The following is a 12,709-nucleotide window of genomic DNA, read 5'->3' as shown; positions in this document are numbered from 1 at the left end:
ACGAAAGGAAAATGATCCTCAGATAAGAGAAAACGAATCTGGAGGACAGACTGAACAAAAATAAGAGAGCCAGGAACGCTAGGCTTCAATGGAAGGGACATTAAGTCATTCACCGCGGAAGGAATTGTTTCCAGAAGGAGGTGCTCAAAAGATGCAACAGGCGCTTCAGTGAATACAAAGGTGTTTCAAAGTAAAAATAAAGAGACGCTGCATAACCTCAAGATAACCTCATAGTAGAAAGACTTTCTCCTATATAAAAGTATTGAAAAACATCAAAGGGAACATTATGGCTTCCGAGGGCAAGATGAGTTCTATTGAGGGAGAAAGAGCTTCAGAGGGAGTAGTTATAGTCGTTTGATAAGAAAACATATCTCTAAACGATTAAGGAATTCAAAAGGAGAGAGGCTTCAGAGGGGAAAATGAAAATTCAATTGCTCAAAAGAGGCTTCAAAGTTGAAAAAGTGGACTATATGGAATTTTTTGTAAATAACGAATTTACATAAAAAAAAACTTCTCTACTGCCCAAGTGCTTCGGCACCGTTCTCATATCACGGCTCCTTATCCTCGTATCCCAGATCCATGTCCTCATATCCCAGCTCCTTGTCCTCATATCCCAGCTCCTTGTCCTCACTTCCCAGCTCCTTGTCCTCACATCCCAGCTCCTTGTCCTCACATCCCAGCTCCTTGTCCTCACATCCCAGCTCCTTGTCCTCACTTCTGTTACGGCCCTCTTGGGTCGCAACTGGGTTCTTTCTCTGATGTTAGTAGAGTTTGGGTATCCGGCCCCAAGCTAGTAGTGGCTTTCAAGGGGTGTGCTCCGTAACGCAAGTAAATTAAAGGGGAAGGGATAAAACTGCTCAGAAATAAATATATATTCACCACCACCAATAAATAAATATATAAACAGTCACACGCTGTTACTATAACTACACTTATTTACAATCACTTGTCTTCCTCTGAAGACACTTGATGCTCTGCTTAATGGTGCTCAAGACGAATAGCCCTGGTTCTCTTCTTGTGGCCTCTAGACGAATCCTTAGATTCTCGTAACGAGTCTACCCCAGCCACAGGCCAGCCAAATCACAGTCCCACTGGGTGCACCGTCGTGGAGGCCTTCAACCACAAATCCAGCCTTTAGCTGGCAGGTTCCAATCAGCAACGCTGCGTAGGCCACTCCACGACCGATACTAGGGTTGCGAGCCCTAGGCAGGAGCCTCGTGTGATTCCACAGATCACTCTCCTCACCACAACACCCCAGTGGTTAGTCTTCTCCACTAGTCAGCCCCGGGTACGACAATCCCTGGTTCTGCCACCTCACAGGCAGGCTAACACAACAGTGTTCATCCGGGGGGTGACTCACAGCTGCTGCAGCAAACACGTGGAGATTCTTCGGCTGCCTTGGGTAGACTGATCCAACATTCATTACAGCAGTCCCAGGTCGACTCTGTAATCAGACACGTCATCAGTACTGGTTACACTCTAGGGCACCTCACTTACAGGCTTAGACACAAACGCCCACCTATCCACTCCATAGATGGCGTTGCTGTCTAAGCGTCACCTCACCAGGGGTCAGCAGCGGCTGTGTTATGAGCTGATCAGAACGGGAAACTAGCCCTTGTGGCCAGTATATCTCGTCCTCACTAGATGGCGTCGTCCATTTGGAGGGGGTTTCGGGAGCTGACCCACAGATGGCGCGGTCGTCACTGCTCTGTGCTCGGACGCTGGGCTCGGGTCCGTAACAGCTCCAGCTCCTTGTCCTCACATCCCAGCTCCTTGTCCTCATATCCCAGCTCCTTGTCCTCATATCCCAGCTCCTTGTCCTCACATCCCAGCTCCTTGTCCTCACATCCCAGCTCCTTGTCCTCACATCCCAGCTCCTTGTCCTCACATCCCAGCTCCTTGTCCTCACATCCCAGCTCCTTGTCCTCACGTCCCAGCTCCTTGTCCTCACATCCCAGCACCTTGTCCTCACATCCCAGCACCTTGTCCTCACACCCCAGCTCCTTGTCCTCACATCCCAGCTCCTTGTCCTCACATCCCACCTCCTTGTCCTCACATCCCAGCACCTTGTCCTCACATCCCAGCACCTTGTCCTCACACCCCAGCTCCTTGTCCTCACATCCCAGCTCCTTGTCCTCACATCCCAGCACCTTGTCCTCACATCCCAGCTCCTTGTCCTCACATCCCACGAGCACCTTGTCCTCACATCCCAGCACCTTGTCCTCACATCCCAGCTCCTTGTCCTCACATCCCAGCTCCTTGTCCTCACATCCCAGCTCCTTGTCCTCACATCCCAGCTCCTTGTCCTCATGTCCCAGCTCCTTGTCCTCACATCCCAGCTCCTTGTCCTCCCATCCCAGCTCCTTGTCCTCATATCCCAGCTCCTTGTCCTCACATCCCAGCTCCTTGTCCTCACATCCCAGCTCCTTGTCCTCACATCCCAGCTCCTTGTCCTCACATCCCAGCTCCTTGTCCTCACATCCCAGCTCCTTGTCCTCACTTCCCAGCTCCTTGTCCTCACATCCCAGCTCCTTGTCCTCACATCCCAGCTCCTTGTCCTCATATCCCAGCCCCTTGTCCTCCCATCCCAGCTCCTTGTCCTCACATCCCAGCTCCTTGTCCTCACATCCCAGCCCCTTGTCCTCCCATCCCAGCTCCTTGTCCTCCCATCCCAGCTCCTTGTCCTCATATCCCAGCCCCTTGTCCTCCCATCCCAGCTCCTTGTCCTCATATCTCAGCCTTTTGTCCACACATCCCAGCTCCTTGTCCTCAGATCCCAGGTCCTTGTCCTCACATCCCAGCTCCTTGTCCTCACATCCCAGCTCCTTGTCCTCCCATCCCAGCTCCTTGTCCTCATATCCCAGCCCCTTGTCCTCCCATCCCAGCTCCTTGTCCTCATATCTCAGCCTTTTGTCCTCACTTCCCAGCTCCTTGTCCTCACATCCCAGCTCCTTGTCCTCACATCCCAGCTCCTTGTCCTCACATCCCAGCTCCTTGTCCTCACATCCCAGCCCCTTGTCCTCCCATCCCAGCTCCTTGTCCTCACATCCCAGCTCCTTGTCCTCACATCCCAGCTCCTTGTCCTCACATCCCAGCTCCTTGTCCTCACATCCCAGCTCCTTGTCCTCACATCCCAGCTCCTTGTCCTCATATCCCAGCTCCTTGTCCTCACATCCCAGCTCCTTGTCCTCATATCCCAGCTCCTTGTCCTCATATCCTAGCTTCTTGTCCTCACATCCCAGCTCCTTGTCCTCATATCCCAGCTCCTTGTCCTCACATCCCAGCTCCTTGTCCTCACATCCCAGCTCCTTGTCCTCATATCCCAGCTCCTTGTCCTCACATCCCAGCTCCTTGTCCTCATATCCCAGCCCCTTGTCCTCACATCCCAGCTCCTTGTCCTCACATCCCAGCTCCTTGTCCTCACGTCCCAGCTCCTTGTCCTCACATCCCAGCACCTTGTCCTCACATCCCAGCACCTTGTCCTCACACCCCAGCTCCTTGTCCTCACATCCCAGCTCCTTGTCCTCACATCCCAGCTCCTTGTCCTCACATCCCAGCACCTTGTCCTCACATCCCAGCACCTTGTCCTCACACCCCAGCTCCTTGTCCTCACATCCCAGCTCCTTGTCCTCACATCCCAGCACCTTGTCCTCACATCCCAGCTCCTTGTCCTCACATCCCACGAGCACCTTGTCCTCACATCCCAGCACCTTGTCCTCACATCCCAGCTCCTTGTCCTCACATCCCAGCTCCTTGTCCTCACATCCCAGCTCCTTGTCCTCACATCCCAGCTCCTTGTCCTCATGTCCCAGCTCCTTGTCCTCACATCCCAGCTCCTTGTCCTCCCATCCCAGCTCCTTGTCCTCATATCCCAGCTCCTTGTCCTCACATCCCAGCTCCTTGTCCTCACATCCCAGCTCCTTGTCCTCACATCCCAGCTCCTTGTCCTCACATCCCAGCTCCTTGTCCTCACATCCCAGCTCCTTGTCCTCACTTCCCAGCTCCTTGTCCTCACATCCCAGCTCCTTGTCCTCACATCCCAGCTCCTTGTCCTCATATCCCAGCCCCTTGTCCTCCCATCCCAGCTCCTTGTCCTCACATCCCAGCTCCTTGTCCTCACATCCCAGCCCCTTGTCCTCCCATCCCAGCTCCTTGTCCTCCCATCCCAGCTCCTTGTCCTCATATCCCAGCCCCTTGTCCTCCCATCCCAGCTCCTTGTCCTCATATCTCAGCCTTTTGTCCACACATCCCAGCTCCTTGTCCTCAGATCCCAGGTCCTTGTCCTCACATCCCAGCTCCTTGTCCTCACATCCCAGCTCCTTGTCCTCCCATCCCAGCTCCTTGTCCTCATATCCCAGCCCCTTGTCCTCCCATCCCAGCTCCTTGTCCTCATATCTCAGCCTTTTGTCCTCACTTCCCAGCTCCTTGTCCTCACATCCCAGCTCCTTGTCCTCACATCCCAGCTCCTTGTCCTCACATCCCAGCTCCTTGTCCTCACATCCCAGCCCCTTGTCCTCCCATCCCAGCTCCTTGTCCTCACATCCCAGCTCCTTGTCCTCACATCCCAGCTCCTTGTCCTCACATCCCAGCTCCTTGTCCTCACATCCCAGCTCCTTGTCCTCACATCCCAGCTCCTTGTCCTCATATCCCAGCTCCTTGTCCTCACATCCCAGCTCCTTGTCCTCATATCCCAGCTCCTTGTCCTCATATCCTAGCTTCTTGTCCTCACATCCCAGCTCCTTGTCCTCATATCCCAGCTCCTTGTCCTCACATCCCAGCTCCTTGTCCTCACATCCCAGCTCCTTGTCCTCATATCCCAGCTCCTTGTCCTCACATCCCAGCTCCTTGTCCTCATATCCCAGCCCCTTGTCCTCACATCCCAGCTCCTTGTCCTCACTTCCCAGCCCCTTGTCCTCACATCCCAGCTCCTTGTCCTCACACCCCAGCTCCTTGTCCTCACATCCCAGCTCCTTGTCCTCACACCCCAGCTCCTTGTCCTCATATCCCAGCTCCTTGTCCTTACATCCCAGCTCCTTGTCCTCACATCCCAGCTCCTTGTCCTCACATCCCAGCTCCTTGCCCTCACATCCCAGCTCCTTGTCCTCACTTCCCAGCTCCTTGTCCTCACTTCCCAGCTCCTTGTCCTCACATCCCAGCTCCTTGTCCTCACTTCCCAGCTCCTTGTCCTCACTTCCCAGCTCCTTGTCCTCACATCCCAGCTCCTTGTCCTCACTTCCCAGCTCCTTGTCCTCACATCCCAGCTCCTTGTCCTCATATCCCAGCTCCTTGTCCTCACTTCCCAGCTCGTGGTGTATAATCAGTCTGTCTTACTCCCACATTGTCCCCCTCACATTCCTCTCCTGAACCGTGGGAGCTGGTTCTGGCTCCCTTAGTAAAGTCACTCTGGGGTAATACTTGCTCCCGTTCACGCCAGGAGAGAAGTGTGAATGATCACACTGATATGTTAGTGTTATATTCTAATGAATCTTCTTTCTCAAAATATATATATTTCAAGTTCTTTAAAATATGTATAATGTATATACATTATATAAGTATATAATGTAGCTTCTTTAAAGAATGTATTGTTGGTTCTCCAAAGTATATAATGCAGCTTCTCCAAGGTGTATATATTGTAGCCTCTTCAAGGCATATACTAGAAATTATATGCTTCTCCAAATTCTAAACTTCAGGTTCTTCAAAGTATATGATGAAGTTAGTCCAGAGTATATAGAATAGCTTCTTCAAAGTATACTTCAGCTTCTCCAAAGTATACTTCAGTTCCTCCAAAGTATATAACGTAGCTTTTCCTTAATAGATATCAATACCTACTATAATGTATAAGTCGATGCTTCACCAAACTATATTATTAATAATATTACTTCCATAAAAATAATAATATTGGAACTAGAAGGGTTATCTTGAGGTTATCTTGAGATGATTTCGGGGCTTTAGTGTCCCCGCGGCCCGGTCCTTGACCAGGCCTCCACCCCCAGGAAGCAGCCCATGACAGCTGACTAACTCCCAGGTACCTATTTACTGCTAGGTAACAGGGGCATTCAGGGTGAAAGAAACTTTTGCCCATTTGTTTCTGCCTCGTGCGGGAATCGAACCCGCGCCACAGAATTACGAGTCCTGCGCGCTATCCACCAGGCTACGAGGCCCCCGTCTCGGAAGGGTAGTGGAAGGGGGCTCTAAAAAGTATTCTGAATACCTTCGCTGGAAACAAAAGTTTCACTTCGGAAATAACTTTAAAATAATAATTATTACAAGTGAATTAAAATTAGATCTGAATAAATGGATGGAAAAGGGAACTATCAAGGGACAGCACCAAGCCATTACGACTATATAGCACTGGGAAGGGGTCAGGATAAGGATTAGGGATGAGACGGTGGAATTGAACGCCGGCCTGCATGAAGCGAGACCGTCGCTCTACCGTCCAGCCCAAGTGGAGATGGAGAGGGTTACGAGGGATCGCCTCCAGATGAACACCTCTATTAATAATAACTCCAGTTCTCGGAATATTAGAATGGCAGAAAGGTCACCTGACCAACGTCACCATGGAAGTCATTGAAGACACCTGACCAACGTCACCATGGAAGTCATTAGCGCATATGGGTCGATAGTTGGGAATAGAGGTGAGGTTTGTTGTTTAAGATTCGCTACATGGAACAAAAAGTCCCAAGTAGCACGGGCTATGGCGAGCCCGTAGTATACGAGGTGAGGTGGTCAGGTGAAGGAGGACCAGAGGACTGGGTCCTGGGTAACAGCCTCATTAGACGTTGAGATGGAGCTCTTGTCTTGACACACACACACAATTCATAAGTGTGGGTTTTTAACCTATAACAAGGTGGTTTATTACTAATGCTTCTAGAAATAAATTCCAGTGTCCTATTTGCCTTAATTCGAATATTTATGCATTTATTTTATTTGATATAAATTCTTACTAATCACGACCTCAGATCCCTGTGAGAGTCAGACACCGTAATCTCAACACCATCCAACTGATGCCCTGTAAATCTATCATTACCTAGCATTTGTGAGCACATACTGGGCTCACTGAATCACTAAGCTCATTTATCTAAGCAAGTTAAGAGCCTAAACGAACTAGCTTCGTTGTTTGTAAATACCTAGTCCGTTAACCTCACCATCACATCAGGTGATGGTGAGACATCAGCCACTTCACATGACACCATAACACGAGTGTTTTAGTTAGCTTTTCATGTGGATGAGTGCCAGAGAGGTTTCTGTGTTGCACAATAGGGTTCCAGAATGATCTTGAAGCCAAGCAATCGACCCGGGGTTCTCTGCCGGCCGGCGAGATGGGGCCTAGAACCTGGCCCCTGCTCCACACCCCCGGCGTTTAGACAGTGAAATATTTTTTGCCAGAAATAGATTTAGTGAAGACGGGAACAGATCTCGTGAAACATCTTATCTTTCCAATCCTGTTAAGGAAGATCATGACGTTATCAGCACCTTAGGATCTGGTAATTAAACATTGTTAAACATTGTTACACATTGTTAAACATTGTTACACATTGTTAAACATTGTAACACATTGTTCTGTCTCCTCATAACAGCGGTGATCCCCAGGACTGTACTAGGGGTCCTTTATGTACATTATGAACAGTGAATTTAAGATTATTTCAACATCCTCCGGTGATTCTTTTTTGGTTGCATCGTTCACTGGTATTTACGGAAGGTTGATCGATTCGGCTCCGTCAGTAGCCGACCTCCCTTCACCAGTTGGCAGACTATTGGTGTTCGCCTCACTCACCGATATCTATCTATCTATCTATCTATCTATCTATCTATCTATCTATCTATCTATCTATCTATCTATCTATCTATCTATCTATATATCTATCTATCTATCTATCTATCTATCTATCTATCTATCTATCTATCTATTTATCTATAAAAAATCAGTAGGAGGAGGAATCCTACTGATTTTCTCCTTGATATATATATATATATATATATATATATATATATATATATATATATATATATATATATATATATATATATATATATATATATATATATGTATACATACATACATACATATAATTCCCTCTCTATATACAGTAGAGAAGACGTTAACAACATGCCAGCAGCTAAACAATGGAGGTGATGAAGACACGACAGTGACTACTTCAGAGGTCGCCAGGGAGGAGAATATTAAACAATTAGAACAATTCAAGCCAAGCAAGTAACCCACCAGGGCTGGACGAGGTGTTTACCAAGGAGCTCAAGGATTGTTAAGAAGAGCTTAAGCGAGTCTTGCGTATGTATTAAATCATTAAGTCGTATGTATTAAATCATTAAGTTGCGTATGTATTAAATCATTAAGTCGTATGTATTAAATCATTAAGTTGCGTATGTATTAAATCATTAAGTCGTATGTATTAAATCATTAAGTTGCGTATGTATTAAATCATTAAGCCACGACTCCACGACTACAGAGTCCTGGAGTCGTGGAGGGTGACTGGGTATCAGGTGTATGGTGTTGTGATTATGGACTCACAATACATCAGACAATACAACCTAGCTGAAGGTGTGTGATACAATCATCATATCTTTAGTTAGGGGGTGTATTGTCTGATGTATTGTGATTGAATTAATCTTTAGCTAGGATGTATTTGTCTGATTGTATTAATCTTTAGTTAGGGTGTATTGTATTAGGGTTTATAGGGTGTATTGTATTAATCTTTAGTTAGGGTGTATTGTATTAGGGTTTATAGGGTGTATTGTATTAATCTTTAGCTAGGGTGTATTTGTCTGATTGTAATAATCTTTAGCTAGGGTGTATTTGTCTGATTGTAATAATCTTTAGCTAGGGTGTATTTGTCTGATTGTAATAATCTTTAGCTAGGGTGTATTTGTCTGATTGTAATAATCTTTAGCTAGGGTGTATTTGTCTGATTGTAATAATCTTTAGCTAGGGTGTATTTGTCTGATTGTAATAATCTTTAGCTAGGGTGTATTTGTCTGATTGTAATAATCTTTAGCTAGGGTGTATTTGTCTGATTGTAATAATCTTTAGCTAGGGTGTATTTGTCTGATTGTATTAATCTTTAGCTAGGGTGTATTTGTCTGATTGTAATAATCTTTAGCTAGGGTGTATTTGTCTGATTGTAATAATCTTTAGCTAGGGTGTATTTGTCTGATTGTAATAATCTTTAGCTAGGGTGTATTTGTCTGATTGTAATAATCTTTAGCTAGGGTGTATTTGTCTGATTGTAATAATCCTTAGCTAGGGTGTATTTGTCTGATTGTATTAATCTTTAGCTAGGGTGTATTTGTCTGATTGTAATAATCTTTAGCTAGGGTGTATTTGTCTGATTGTAATAATCTTTAGCTAGGGTGTATTTGTCTGATTGTATTAATCTTTAGCTAGGGTGTATTGTCTCATGTACTGTGGTAATATTGCATCTTTAGCTAGGGTGTCACATAATCAAACTGATAATCAAAATAGAGCTCTTAAATGTAGTTATTGTCCTTGTATATAAGTCACCGGAGGCAAACCCTCAGCAGTTTAAAGACCAACTAATGAAAATTTGAACACTGCTTGGAAAATCTCATAAATCCAGCCCCAAACAACATCCTTCTTGGGGACTTCAACCTACGTCACGTTTAATAGAAGCACCTGGCTAATACAGTTATATCAGAGAGAATACCAGGAAGTAGCCTAAATGAACAGCCACATGCAGATGATCTATTACAGATGGTTATCTTCTTGAGGTTATCTTGAGATGATTTCGGGGCTTTAGTGTCCCCGCGGCCCGGTCCTCGACCAGGCCTCCACCCCCAGGAAGCAGCCCGTGACAGCTGACTAACACCCAGGTACCTATTTTACTGCTAGGTAACAGAGGCATAGGGTGAAAGAAACTCTGTCCCATTGTTTCTCGCCGGCGCCCGGGATCGAACCCGGGACCACAGGATCACAAGTCCAGTGTGCTGTCCGCTCGGCATCCGGCTGACCAGATGTGCGACATATTTGCTTTAAACCAGCAAAGAGTAGAACCACCTAGAAAGACAACACACGAGACCTTATTTTCACCAATAACGATGAATTGATCAGGAACATAATGACTACAAATACCTGTTACTCGGATTATAATTTAATTGAAGTACTGACAAGTATGGACAATATGGGCTCCCCCGAAACGCTATGCGTACTAGTGGCTTTAGGTATTGTATGTACTATCTCTATCTTTAAATCTAACATTATATATATAACTCAATGTATGTACCTTTACCTGAATACAAAATCTAATCTAATCTAATCTAATCTAATGTACCAGCACAACCAGTCCCAAATTCTAAAGCAGGAGAATTAAGCAAATTTAATTCTAGTAGTGAAGTTGAGGACTAGAGCGACGCGCGGCACCGCCAGGTGGCACTCAACCTGAGCGCCACCTGGCGGTGCCGCGCGTCGCTCTAGTCCTCAACTTCACTACTGAAGAGACCATGGTGTTATCGCACATAAAATGCGTCCAAAAGAAATCACCTGAAAAATAGGAAGATGAATCTACAATTTTCCAACTAACAAACCCCAATGTGATAGCCAACGAAGTCAAATCCAGCCCATCAACCGTAAAGAGCTCAGTCCCCCCAGGGTACTGTGCTTGCTCCAGTACAGTCCCCCAGGGTACTGTGCTTGCTCCAGTACAGTCCCCCAGGGTACTGTGCTTGCTCCAGTACAGTCCCCCAGGGTACTGTGCTTGCTCCAGTACAGTTTCCCAGGGTACTGTGCTTGCTCCAGTACAGTTTCCCAGGGTACTGTGCTTGCTCCAGTACAGTCCCCCAGGGTACTGTGCTTGCTCCAGTACAGTCCCCCATGGTACTGTGCTTGCTCCAGTACAGTTTCCAAGGGTACTGTGCTTGCTCCAGTACAGTCCCCCAGGGTACTGTGCTTGCTCCAGTACAGTTTCCCAGGGTACTGTGCTTGCTCCAGTACAGTTTCCCAGGGTACTGTGCTTGCTCCAGTACAGTCCCCCAGGGTACTGTGCTTGCTCCAGTACAGTCCCCCAGGGTACTGTGCTTGCTCCAGTACAGTTTCCCAGGGTACTGTGCTTGCTCCAGTACAGCCCCCCAGGGTACTGTGCTTGCTCCAGTACAGTCCCCCAGGGTACTGTGCTTGCTCCAGTACAGTTTCCCAGGGTACTGTGCTTGCTCCAGTACAGTCCCCCAGGGTACTGTGCTTGCTCCAGTACAGTCCCCCAGGGTACTGTGCTTGCTCCAGTACAGTCCCCCAGGGTACTGTGCTTGCTCCAGTACAGTCCCCCAGGGGACTGTGCTTGCTCCAGTACTCTCTTTCATCCTCATATCGGACATACACAAGGATACAAACCACAGTACCGTATCATCCTTTGCAGATAACACTAGGATTTTCATGAGAGTAGACAACAGAAAATAATATGGTATTTAAGGAAGATAAGTTCCTGCTCAGGCGCTACGGAAAAATTAAAATAAAAAAAAAATGAAACCACGTACAAAACGCAGTCAAATGATAACATAGAACGAAAAAGCAATGTAGAGAAATATGGTGTACTCATGTCCGAAGATTTTTCATGTAAAGAACACAATAAAGTAGCCGTCACAACTGCAAGAAAAATGACAGGTTGGATAACAAGAACTTTTCACACTAGAGATGCTATACCGATGATGATACTCTTCAAGACGCTACTGCTCTCTAGAGTGGAGTACTGCTGCACAATGACAGCCCCTTTCAAAGCTGGAGAAATTGCTGACCTGGAGAGCGTGCAGAGATCCTTTACTGATAGAATCCACTCAGTAAAACATCTAAACTATTGGGACCTACTAAAGAGCCTAAATCTGTATTCTCTTGAGCGCAGGCGGGAGAGGTACATAATAATTCACACATGGAAAATATTAGAGGGGCTGGTCCCAAACCTGCACACAGAAATAACACCACATAAGACCAGAAGGCATGGCAGGATGTGCAGAATACCGCCGTTGAAAAGCAAAGGTGCGATAGGTAGTCTGAGAGAGAACTATCAACATCAGAGGCCCGAGACTGTTCAACACGCTTCCACTACACATAAGGGACATAACTGGCCGACCCCTCACACTGTTCAAGAGAGAACTATCAACATCAGAGGCCCGAGACTGTTCAACACGCTTCCACTACACATAAGGGACATAACTGACCGACCCCTCACAGTGTTCAAGAGAGAACTATCAACATCAGAGGCCCGAGACTGTTCAACACGCTTCCACTACACATAAGGGACATAACTGGCCGACCCCTCACAATGTTCAAGAGAGAACTTGATAAAACCTTTCACAGAATACCTGATCAACCAGGCTGTGACTCATAGGTCAGGCTGCGAGGAGCCGCGTGCAACAGCCTGGTTGACCAGCCCAGGAGGCCTAGCCAGAGACCGGGCCGCGTGGACCTTGCCCCACGGAATCACCGCAAGAAAACAGCAAGATAAGGTAAGAGTGTATTGTCTGATGTAGTGTAATTGTATCACATCTTTAGCTAGAGTGTATTGTATGATACAATAGCGTGGTTAAATGGCCATTAGTTCCGGACTGAGTAATGACCAACTTTGGTCATTAACTGGTTCGGGTTTCTATTGACGTGGCGGTCGGTCAATAACCCCTCGTGTAGTGACCTTTAATGACCCTTTCTTAACCCTTAACAACCTCAACATTTAATGTAATTGTTCAGACTCAT

At 46.9% G+C, this 12,709-nt stretch overlaps 1 protein-coding gene across 1 annotated transcript in view; it reads right to left on the bottom strand.

Annotated features, from left to right (window-relative positions):
- Positions 1-12,709, bottom strand: part of LOC138363856 (cylicin-1-like) — a 120,708-nt gene that overhangs the window by 95,208 nt on the left and 12,791 nt on the right. The window lies entirely within an intron of this gene.

This window comes from Procambarus clarkii, chromosome 12 (genome assembly GCF_040958095.1).
Source record: "Procambarus clarkii isolate CNS0578487 chromosome 12, FALCON_Pclarkii_2.0, whole genome shotgun sequence".
NCBI lineage: Eukaryota > Metazoa > Arthropoda > Malacostraca > Decapoda > Cambaridae > Procambarus > Procambarus clarkii.
The sequence above is the reverse complement of the archived record's forward strand: the minus strand, read 5'-3'. Positions and strand labels throughout refer to the sequence as shown.